The sequence below is a fragment of the Hyperolius riggenbachi genome, chromosome 10, assembly GCF_040937935.1.
Source record: "Hyperolius riggenbachi isolate aHypRig1 chromosome 10, aHypRig1.pri, whole genome shotgun sequence".
In the NCBI taxonomy this organism is placed as follows: Eukaryota; Metazoa; Chordata; class Amphibia; order Anura; family Hyperoliidae; genus Hyperolius; species Hyperolius riggenbachi.
The window spans coordinates 241,034,659-241,047,007 of record NC_090655.1 but is presented as its reverse complement, the minus strand read 5'-3'; the positions used below and the strand labels follow the sequence as shown (position 1 = coordinate 241,047,007).

At 43.9% G+C, this 12,349-nt stretch overlaps 1 protein-coding gene across 2 annotated transcripts in view; it reads left to right on the top strand.

Annotated features, from left to right (window-relative positions):
• The window catches only part of LOC137535039 (zinc finger protein 572-like), a 120,328-nt gene that overhangs the window by 35,723 nt on the left and 72,256 nt on the right, over window positions 1–12,349 (top strand). The window contains exon 1 of one of the 2 annotated variants that reach the window (XM_068256801.1): window positions 429–871. The exons of the other annotated variant lie outside the window; for it this stretch is intronic. The gene's annotated coding sequence lies outside the window, so the exon portion shown is untranslated. Of the gene's footprint in view, window positions 1–428; window positions 872–12,349 lie in introns of those variants that run through there. 2 annotated transcript variants of the gene reach the window in all.

Genomic DNA, 12,349 nt, shown 5'->3' with positions numbered 1-12,349 from the left:
AAGTTTAAACAACAGAAGACTTCTAGGGTTACTTTCAGGGCGGATAATGCACCAGAAAACACAAAAATCTTCCTCCTCTTCTTGTCTTCCAGGGATTTGTAGTATGTCAAAAGCAAGCTCACATACAATGGCCGAGAATCAAACTCAGATCAACTGCTTGGAAGGCAGCTATGCTCCCCACTATACCATCAACACTACATGCTGAATTTGAAGTCTGGAAGATTCCAGGGCAAGGGTGGGAAGGATGAAAAACTAGGTGGCCATGCAACCATTCCTGCTAACCTAAGGCTTACTTGTCTCTTACAACACATTGGCTTAAGACTTTACCAAATCCAATGCTCCAATATGGGGAGGCTTCTCTGTTTGCTGTTTCATTTGCGATCACTCTAATTTTTCCGCTGGAATGCGGAATTTTTCGCAAAATTCTGCGAAAATGTGATAGCAACGGAATTTAGCGCTGGAGGAATCCGCCAATTCCGGTGGAACGGAATTAGCTGTTTCCGATCATTCCTAATTGGGAACAAGGGAGAAAGAGCATTAGAGCAGTCTAAATTAATAAGAGACTGTTTTGTATCAGCTGGTGGTGGGAGAGTAAAGTCTGCAACTATGGGATTAGAAGTAAGTTCCTCATGCTGTGGAGAGGATCCACCATGGCTGGGTGTGGCAGTGCTTGCCATCGTATTGTTATACAAAGGGTGGACGCCCTGTGTGGGAGTAGCTATAGGGCCAGGAAGTGAAGAGGAAGTTTCTTTGGTGCTCAGACAGGAGGCGTTGGCGCCATTTTTTAGATGTGGCATTGTTCCGAGCACAAAGAGCACATGGCGAGACTTCCTCTTTTGGCTTAACAACTGGATCAGGAGAAACTAAAAAGGTACTTTTATCTACAGCATGCTTACCCACAGTGTAGAGATAAATATCTAATTGATCATCAAACCTTTCCACCCCTTTTGAACATTCAAATTTGCATGAAGCTTTATGCCAAGCATGGGTAGTCTGTAACAGGTATTTATCTTTAAGCTGGGCAGTTTGAAACAGAATACATTGAGTCCACAGACGGGTGTTCAATCTACCCCGTTTGTGACAGCCAGCAATCTTGAATAAAGTTTGTGCATTGCAAATAAACAATCTGCCTTGTTCTTTTTTTTAACAAATTGAATAGCAGTGAGCTCATTCTCAACCAAGTGAGTAAAAGAGGAACCCATTTTAACCACAGAGAACAAAAAAACTGATAGTATTTCACACACTCACAAACACACTTTCAGACCTCACAACACACAATAAACTTGTCTTTTTACTCTTTCAGAAAAATAAAACTGACAGTTTAAAAAACAAACATGTGAATTACAAATATTAACCCTCCTGGCGGTTAATTAATTCTGCCATATAGGCAGAAATACATTTTTTTTTGTTTTTTTGTTTCATGTAACGCTACCAGAGTGGTAGCTACATGAAACAACACTAGAGGGTACATAGTGCGATCGTCGCCGGTATCAATAGAAAACAGGAGAAAGCATATATAACGCGTTCCCCTGTTTGGCTTTTCCTGTCGCCATGGCGATGATCAGACTGACGTCATGGACGTCAGCCGACGTCCTGATGTCAGACGCCTTTGATCCAGCACTTAGCGCTGCCCGAAAGTTATAAGTCCAGGCAGCGCAGCACTCTGGCGGGGGGGCTCTCTTCCGCCGCTGCGTGTGGGCGATCGCCGCAGAGCGGCGGCGATCAAGCTGTACGCGCGGCTAGCAAAGTGCTACCTGCGCGTACAGCACTTTAAATGGGGTGAATCGCCCCACCAGGGGCTGAGATATCCTCCTGCGTGGCATAGCCCGAGCTCAGCTCTGGCTTACCACTAGGAAGGTTAAACTAACATGGGTGATGTTAAAAGTAAATAAACTCACTTATGAGACACTCTTCGTTCATTTGCCAAAATCATAGAAATCTTTTATTTCTTGTACAAGGGCGTTTCTTCGCCAGCATATATATATATGGATTGTACCTACACAAATCCTGCTAAGCAAAGAAAAGCAAGTTCTTCCTGTGCACAGAGGCTTTTAAACCTAATGAATATAATAAAATATTCCTCCCTTTGGGCAGTTCTATCTGTTAAAAGTCCAATCATCATGTCCAGTTCCTCCTTTTAGGTGGGGTTGTTCTTCCTCTGTGTCCCTCATGAATAAATGAAAGTCAACAGGAAAGAGAAATCTTCTGACATCAGTTCCTTGTCTCATGTCCTTCAGAATCACCCATACTTTCAGAGAACTGGTTTAAACTGGTCCTCTTAACCTGCTGGCTCTGTGCTTGGTACAGAATGACACTGAAGGGGGGTTGAAGGTTGTTCTGGCTTACTGTGAAGGAATATGGAAAAAACTGTACACAGTAAATGGTTCAAAACATATGCAGAATATATATTCAGTGATATCGTGATAACTCCTCGGTTAACTTAAAGTGTCATTCTAACACAATAATCTAATCTTGTGCATGTGGTCTGTATAGTCACATAGGTTACACAGAATATACATGATATACAGGGTATACATAAAGATTAACAGATTTAATTATAAAATTCTTTCCACATTTCCCTCCTGTTTATAATTAATACTGTGGGTTGTGGCTTGATTACATATGTGTATAAAAGGAATATTTACATTCACATTTCTGTGCTTATGTTTACTTAAACCTCAGGTATCTGCAAATGTGTCTCCACTACAGGGGTTAGAGATTCAAGCAAACACAGCCTTCTACTCCCCTTTGCTGCAAATGGGTATGCACTACAGCAAGTCAGGGCATAGAAGTGAAATGATCAAAAACAAAAATCAGGCTCTGGCCGTGAGCTGGAATTACTGCCTCACACGTTGGCCTGGCCATCTCCCTCCAGCATACCATCATAATCTCCTCCCAAATCACCGTATGCTTCTTCATCATGCTGTGCTAAGGCTGCATACATAGTAGTACTCATATGCTTATCTATCAACCTTGCAAAAAATGTTCTCAGCATTGGAAAAATACAGCAGGCTAGTAGGAACAGAACCATAAGAACAGTTAGGAATGCGATACCAAAACTCTGAAAAAATGAAGTCCAGCTTCCAAACCAGTTCTGCAACCAGTCTGTTATTGGGTTTGAAACACCTGAGTTTCGTTTCAGCTCTTCGGATAGGTCTTTTAACTGCTGAAGAGCCACTGTCACTTTTCCATCAGGGGATGTATTTTCTGGAATATAGGTACAACATTGTTCCCCAAAAAATTCACATACACCCCCCTTCTCTGCCAACAGCATATCTAATGCAATTCTATTCTGCAGTGCTGTTAATGATGTTGCTTTCAGTTGTTCTGCCAAACCTTCGATAGCATCTCTAGTATAATTAACAAATCTTTGCTGATTGTAATAAATGTAATTAATCCAATCTACATTTTTGTTAACTGTTGGCCATAGGAAAATGGACTCAAACCCTGCAGCAATTTGGTTCCTAGCCTTGAACTCGTCTGGCACCCCTCTGGGGACCCCTATTGCATCAATATATACATATGGGTCCAAACTCCCTTTTGGTGCCTCCCTTTTACTCCGGTGTACCTTTTTATCCACCAAAATTTTAAAGGACTCATAGGGCAATATAGTGACATGTTCTATCATCCAGACAGGGGCACACAACCCTTTCCATTCTGGTGGCAATGATGATTCTGCTTTGTTGGGTTCACAAGTCCACCAAGTATCTTCTAACTGCCATTTTGTTCCTAGGCTCAACCCTTTATCATTGGTTATCTCCACTATTTCTCCACAATACTTGATCATTGGATGGTTACTGGGGGCAGATCTATTATAGCACGTAAGATTGCTGGCTGTAGCAAATGCACGCTGCGGCGTGCCTGGTACCTTCATACGGACTCTCTCTGTAGTACAGTTCCGTGGTTGATTCACACTTATCATACTTTGTATCATACATTCTAATTCAGACCCACTCGCCACTACTGGTACCAGAGCAATCTGCGGTCTAGCCGCTGCACACACAATACAGTCAGACACATTCATTTGATTTGCAGTAAAAGTTGCCAAAGTGGTCCAAAGATTCCCCCTGTATTCTACCTCGTTTAATAGATGGAGTAGCTTAGGGGGTAGCTGCTCTCCCTTTACTAAAACCTTGTTACTAGTCACATCCATCCTGTTAACACTGTTCAATGGGGATGGGTCAGTAGTCTTTTTGTCTGGCCTGCCATTTCTGTTCAATGGAGGTCGTTCAGTGGTTTGTTCGGGTCGAACAGTTATTGTCATTGTCATAATAACATAGGGATCTGTCCCTGGGATCGTAACCCCAAGCACGTATGTGCCAGTATCTGTCGCCTCAGGTCTTTTTAATATTATCCAAACTTCATTTGCGACTTTCTGGATGCTTATTCTGTCGTACAGGTTTATATCTTTGGGATCTAACTTTGTACTCGATGTCTCCCACCCAGATGGATCAGTAGTCTTCCACACATCTTTCCAGCTCAATATGGGTAGCCTGTCCCTTGCTCCCAAGTAAAAGTTGTAGTTAGTTCCATACTTATCCACAAATATTTCAGCGGGCTTTAGTCTAAACACTACATTGTCCATACCAGGTGAGATGGTTGCATTCAAGTCGATCACCCCTGTCCCATACCCGTGGTTTGTATATTTGGACGTTCTTTGTGTGATTAGTTTTCTAACTTGTCTAGTTAAAGTCTCGTCGGTAGGGAGTTGTAACCAGGTGATTCCTTCAACTATGATCACAATCAGGGCCAATGTTACCATAGCAACTATGGTTCCTTTTCCCACTGGAGTTTTAAAGAAATCCACATCCATTATACTCATATGCGGGGGCGCCCTCTTTCCCTCCTCTACCTCTTTCATCCTGCTTTAAACAAGAACAGCCGTATAGGTGAGAAGCAACCTGCTAATATATTTCTCACCCTCGGCCCCTCTTGACCAGTTCAGGCAAATGTTCCTTCCCTGGAGACAGGTAGGGGGCACCCTTTTATAGTGAATCAGATGGACCCAGGCTTCAGGAACTTGGTAAGGGCCCTCCCACCCTGGGAAAGGACAATGCTCCTTCTTTGTTACCTTGTCCTGTCCTTTTCTGTGGGTATTGGGCCTGGGTAAATGTTTGGTGCTTGCGGGTATGTCTCAGGTTATCTGTCAGTCACCCCTCCTCTGGAGCTATTCCTGTGTATTGAAAAAGAGGACACCTGTTTGTTTCACAACTGCAGACAACATCTCAAAGCATCACAATTTTTCCATGTGGTGTTTTTCTAGTTTAGTTACCACACCCTTAGTTACCGCACCATCCCTCCTGTTGACACATGTGCAAAAAAAAGAAAACCATGTGTCATTACTGCAAGTCAGTGTAAACATCACATCAGTCAATAAAAAAATTAGTAGGTCAGCAGTATACAGGGTGACCTAAAAGGGTGACCTGAAGCCTGAGACAGCAAAGCTGCAGAGGGAGCTGTAGTTGTAGACGTTAGAACTGCCATTTCTTTGCCACAGGAGATGAGGGGACGGGGAAGTTGCACACAAGTGGATGGCCAGTGCTGCGGGAACCCACATAACATCCATGGTACGTAGGACAGGTGGGCTCGTCAGTTGCTGGCACCTAACCCTGTGGACACCACTAAGCCGCAAACATATGCATGATGGGAAAACATACAGGCTGGTAGTGAAAACAGTGGGGGACGGAATCCCATATAACAGGGTAAGTAATAAACACACAGCTTGAGCAGAGACGCAGAAAGAAGCTTATCTATTCCACGATGTTCTTCAGCTCACTACTGTAAGACCAGGACAATCATTGGTGTATTCCCTCCTGTGCACATAGAACTGATCCACAAAGATTTGTTAATTGCCCTGCGGACAAGTCACTGCGCGCAGATGCGGACGGGAAAAAACATCCTCTGGTCAATAAACAACACAGAAAACAAAAGTACAGGGGGCCAGGGTGGTGCAGCTTTTTGGACAATGAAGACGTAAATGCCCAAGCAAACTGGCTGTGCAGCATAGGCGGGGGGGGGGGGGGGGTGGATGGATGGAGCTGGTGGGATTGGGCTGGTGGGGGTGCGGTGGGGCTGGGGGGGGGGGGTGGGGCTGGTGGGGGTGGGGTTGGGCTCTTGGCAGAGAACTACAATCATGCATCCCTCTCTGCAGTCCGCCATTAGACAAGGCATTGTGGTCAAAATATCTCTATCAAAGTCATTTTACTGAACTTCTTCTAACATACCCACAATTTATAAAAATTTAATCAGATGTCAATCAAAACAGTCAATCAGTCGATGACAATGACCCACATACTACAGCAATACAGCAATCAATTGTTCCCAGAAACAAAAACAAAAATCATCATATTTTACTCTTATAATTGAAAGTAATATTTGCGGGGTTTCTCTCTCCTTTTTTTTTTTTTTTTTTTTTTTATTTATCCCGCACTCTGGGTTTCACAAAATATATACATTAATTTCTTGCAAACAAACCTTTCATCTTGCTGCATACATTTTCTCAAATCACTCCGTTCTGCTCCAATACACATACACACATCTAGGCTGGGACTAATAGTCCATGAAACCTCTTGCCCCCTCCTCAGAAATGTGGGCGTAACTCATACCTTCTCACAGATTCCAGACAGAAACTCCACTCAAATTTCACAGAATTCAACAGTACAAACACATTTCAAATAACCTACATTTACAGACAAACAGTAAAAATCACTTTTAAACTTTCAATCTTCAGACGAGCATCGGACAAACAGAGTATAAAACTTGTACAGACATTTGTATACTGTACCAACTACACAAACAACAAACAAACAGACAAACAGCAGCTCATAACTTGTGGATTTCTCCTGTAGCCCCCCTCCTCCCCCTCTGCTGCACACTCCCTAGGGAGCTCTGGTGATTTAGATTTCAGAGCTCAGAATTCCCAGCTTCACATCTTACACACCACAACGTAACATTCTATTTTCATCAATTAATTCACTTTCTCATTTGCCTTCAACTAGGGCACAAATTAGTACCCTAAACCACACTCTGTCACTGTGGACCTTGAGCTCTCTGGGGACACTGTCGGACCAGGTGACCTTTCAACCCACATTCAAAACATGCTCCGCGTTGCTTGCGACCTTCATGATCCCTGAATCTGCGCTTTTGTGGGCGTGCGATGCGCCCACAGTCATTCATGTAACAGCCATTTTCATCATCATCACAATCATAACCATATGTAGCAACTTTTTTCCCTTTCTTTTCCTTAATCCCACATACAGGGTGCCGGATACTTTTTAGAAAATCACTCGGTCTGCAGACTCTATGATCCACAATATATTGTGTGACACACTTGCACAATCCTTCAGTCAAAACCTCACGTATAGCAATCCTACACCGTTCATAAGGGGAATCTGTCGTTTCAACAGCAGGGGGAGCTATACCTCTATATTTGCTAAAAGCCTTCATCACTGTATCCAATAGCTCATCTATGTCTGATGCATTGATACCATATTCCGCCTCATATGTCTGGGAGGTCCCATCCACCTTTTGTGGGAGGGGCTGAGTTTGGTTTTGGGGAGGGTTCTGGGGAACTTGACATACAGTAGATGGTACCTCCTCCAAGTCTTTGTTCTCTATCCCTAACCAATGTGCTAAGACTTGGCCCCTCCTCGTATATGCTTCTAGTAGCCATCTTTGAGCTTCTGATAAACCATATTGCTTCTCTAAAACCACATTTCCCTGTGCATCACTTTTAATTCGAGAAACAAGATTTCTGCACTCCTCAAAATGCAAATGTCCTGAAAAATCATATTTATTTTTCCACAGGCTGCAATATTTTACCCAGTTTTTATTTTTCTTGCGCATGACATATTCATCATCAGTAGCCTTGATCTTTCCTGTATTTTGGCCCATTCTCTCACAACAATCGAACAATTCTTTTACTGTTTAACTCGCCCCCCCCCTTGTTTACACACCTCTTCACAATGTTCCGTGGGTCCCCTCCCGGAAAGCGTACTGCCCTTTATGCACAAAGATGTATTTACAGTGCAAAGATCTTACAATTCCCGCTGAGGCAGAGTGCCTGCATTAAGATAAAAACTTTCCTGCTAAGGCACCTCGGGGGCTGCAGCAGAGACCTGACAATGCTCAGTGTAATAAACCGTTACTTGGGACTTAGGACTTAGGGAGTTAAACCTTTAAACATACTTCAAACATCATAACAACACATCAACAACTTACACTCTAATTTTGCGCAGCCCTGCGTATGAGAAGTTACAGAAATAAAAAGGTAGTACTTACAATTTAAGAAGCTTTCAGGACACCCGAGAAGTTTGTTTTAGAATCCTAAGTAGGCGATTTCACCGACCTTGGCTGAAGAAGTCTCACGGTTCGAAATAAACCGTTCGTCACAAAGACGTGAGTTCCAGTTGCGTTTGGCCACCTGCTTTTTGAAGGAAACGTCGTCCCGGTGGGCTTTCACCAGCTTGTTATCAGATTCGTCAGTCGCAAACGCGCTCCTCGGACTCACGTTTCTGTGACTATAGGTTTTCCGGTCCGAAGGACCAGATGTTAAAAGTAAATAAACTCACTTATGAGACACTCTTCGTTCATTTGCCAAAATCATAGAAATCTTTTATTTCTTGTACAAGGGCGTTTCTTCGCCAGCATATATATATATGGATTGTACCTACACAAATCCTGCTAAGCAAAGAAAAGCAAGTTCTTCCTGTGCACAGAGGCTTTTAAACCTAATGAATATAATAAAATATTCCTCCCTTTGGGCAGTTCTATCTGTTAAAAGTCCAATCATCATGTCCAGTTCCTCCTTTTAGGTGGGGTTGTTCTTCCTCTGTGTCCCTCATGAATAAATGAAAGTCAACAGGAAAGAGAAATCTTCTGACATCAGTTCCTTGTCTCATGTCCTTCAGAATCACCCATACTTTCAGAGAACTGGTTTAAACTGGTCCTCTTAACCTGCTGGCTCTGTGCTTGGTACAGAATGACACTGAAGGGGGGTTGAAGGTTGTTCTGGCTTACTGTGAAGGAATATGGAAAAAACTGTACACAGTAAATGGTTCAAAACATATGCAGAATATATATTCAGTGATATCGTGATAACTCCTCGGTTAACTTAAAGTGTCATTCTAACACAATAATCTAATCTTGTGCATGTGGTCTGTATAGTCACATAGGTTACACAGAATATACATGATATACAGGGTATACATAAAGATTAACAGATTTAATTATAAAATTCTTTCCACAGTACCCAGAAAAACATCAAATGTATATATTTTCTTCTTTTTAGAAAACAAAAGCAATTATTCACTGCCTATAATCGCTGTCTTGAAATCAAAACACTCACTTTAGTTTCACAATACAGCTCACAGACAGTTTGCATCAGAATTTGTATAAACTACAGCACGTGCTAAAAAAATAATCAACAGAAAAATGTGAATGCGAGACATCAGCTCAATTACAAAATAAATCTTTTTCTTGAGGAGAGAGAGAAAAACTCTAAAGCTGGCCATACACTAGGCCGATTCCCCGCTGATCGACAGCAGATTCAATCACTGGGATCGAATCTGCTGTCAAATCGTTAAAGTTAACGCTAAATTTCGATCTATTTCGTCCCGAAATAGATCGGTCCCGTCGATCGCTCCGTGCGGGAAATTACTGTCGATCGCCCACGGGTAGGGAGCGCGTCGCTAGCGGCGTTCGAGTGCCCGACGACCGACGCAATACAGCTGCGATACATTACCTGCTCCGCCGGCGCGACTCCCCAGGTCTCCGCTGTCTTCTTCTCCGCTCTGGTCTGGTCTCCGGGTCCGGCAGGCTTCACTTCTTTCTGTCCCGGCAGGAAGTTTAAACAGTAGAGGGCGCTCTACTGTTTAAACTTCCCCCAGACAGGAAGAAGTGAAGCCTGCCGGACCCGGAGACCAGACCAGAGCGGAGAAGAAGACAGCGGAGACCGGGGGGAGTCGCGCCGGCCAGAGCGGGTAATGTATGCGGGGGGGGGGGGGGGGTTGGAGCGGCGGCAGCACCACCTCCACCACCACCACAGATTGTGAACGGTTTCAGGCTGAAATCGAGTCACAATCTGTTTGCAGTAAAGGCAGCCATACAATCTCTCTCTGATCAGATTTGATCAGAGAGGGATCTATCTGTTGGTCGAATCTGATGGCAAATCGACCAGTGTATGGCTACCTTAATGATTAGCTGACTTTTTAGTTCACACAGCATACAACTTCACAACTTATCAGGTTAGCGAGCTTAGCTACCAGTACATTAGACAGAACTTGAACTGTCAGCTTGACGAGCTTAGCTACCAGCACATTAGATAGCTGTGAAGTGTCAGATTAGCGAGCTTAGCTACGTTAGACAGAACATGTACTGTCAGCTTGACGAGCTTAGCTACCAGCACATTAGATAGCTGTGAAGTGTCAGATTAGCGTTCTTAGCTACCAGCACATTAGACAGAACATGTACTGTCAGTTCTGCGAGCTTAGCTACTAGCGCATTAGACTGCTTCTTGTGATATTAGCAATCAGTATGAATTTTGGCCAACTATTCATACTTTCAACATTTCTCGCCAAACAGCAACTACCGGTAGCTAATTTCCTCCATACACATTCAGATCTACTGTTTACAAACCTTAAACAACAAAAACTTTTTTTAAACCATATCCTATCAGTAATCTTTAAATTACCACCTGTAAAAGATGTGAAGTTAAATTCAAGAAATGAGTCTTAAGGTCCGTACACACGCCGGACTTTAGGCAACGACGGGTCCGTCGTTGCCTCCCGCTGGGTGGGCGTGCCAGCGACAGTCCGGCGTGTGTACGCTCTGTCGTCAGACTGATACGGCTGTTTCTGAGCGATCCGCCGGGCGGATCGCTCAGAAACAGCCGTATCAGTCTGACGACAGAGCGTACACACGCCGGACTGTCGCTGGCACGCCCACCCAGCGGGAGGCAACGACGGACCCGTCGTTGCCTAAAGTCCGGCGTGTGTACGGACCTTTAACTTACCACGAGGCCTAGATCTCAGGGTGTGGCTCTTTTATAGAAGGCCTTGTCAAAATACACCCTTATCTTAGAGGTGTATATCTGGTCTGACTAAAGCAATATCAAAGACTCAACAGGCCCCAGATGAGTAAACTTGAATGCTCACCTGTGTTGTTGTGGGTGCGACCCAAAGGCCTGAAGTCTTTGAGATTGCCAGTTGTCGATCGTGTCCGGGCGTCAGCTCTGCAAGGCTTCTATTTCATGTTGGGCTGCCACCTGTTAAAGCTGAGAAATATCTCAAGGATGTAGGCCTCGGGTCTAACCTGGAATCAGCGGCGGCTCCAGCTTCAGAATTTTAGGGGGGCTCAAAAGGGGCACAATGACTGGCAGGGCTCAAGGGGGGGGGGGAACTTGCAGCGCGCAAACCGCGCCGCGGCGACAGGAGTAGGCGTGGTCATGACATCATGTGGGCGGGGCAAACTGTAATGTAGTTACATAAAAAAAAATATGAAGTAAATGCACGTAATGACATACAGCCTTTCAATAATAAATGCACGTAATGACAGACAGCCTTTCACCAGTAAATGCATGTAATGAGAAGACAGCCTTTCAATAGTAAATGCATGTAATGAGAGACAGTGTTTCACCAGTAAATGCACATAATGAGAGACAGTGTTTCCCCACTAAATGCACATAAGAGACAGCCTTTCACCAGTAAATGCACATAATGAGAGACAGCGTTTCCCCACTAAATGCATGTCAGTGTTCTCCCCAGGATTTTTTTCCAGCCGGGTGGCATGAAAAAGTAGCCGGGTGGCGTGCGACGGGGAAGTGCAGGACAAGTGCAACTCCGCTTACAGCATAGGGGGAGGAAGAGGAAACGAGCCGATGTACCTGCTAGGTACACACGATGCAATTTTCTGACCGATTTACTGTCGCATGGACTATTTCCAACATGTTTAATCTGATTTTCAATCGATTTTCCGTTTACTTCTATGGGAAATCGAGCTGAAATTTGATCAGAAATCAGATTGGACATGTTGGAAATAGTCCAACTGACAGTAAATCTGTCAGAAAATTGCATCATGTGTACCCAGCATTAAAGTTGGGCCGAACCTCCGATTTTAGGTTCGCTTCCGCGTAAGGTTCGGTTCGCGTAAAAGTTCACGAACCGCAATAGACTTCAATGGGGATGCGAACTTTGAAAAAAAAAATTATGCTGGCCACAAAAGTGATGGAAAAGATGTTGCAAGGGGTCTAACACCTGGACCCCCAGGTGGAGGAGTGGGATACATGCCAAAAGTCCCCGGGAAAAATCTGGATTTGACGCAAAGCAGCATTTTAAATGCAGAAATCACATTG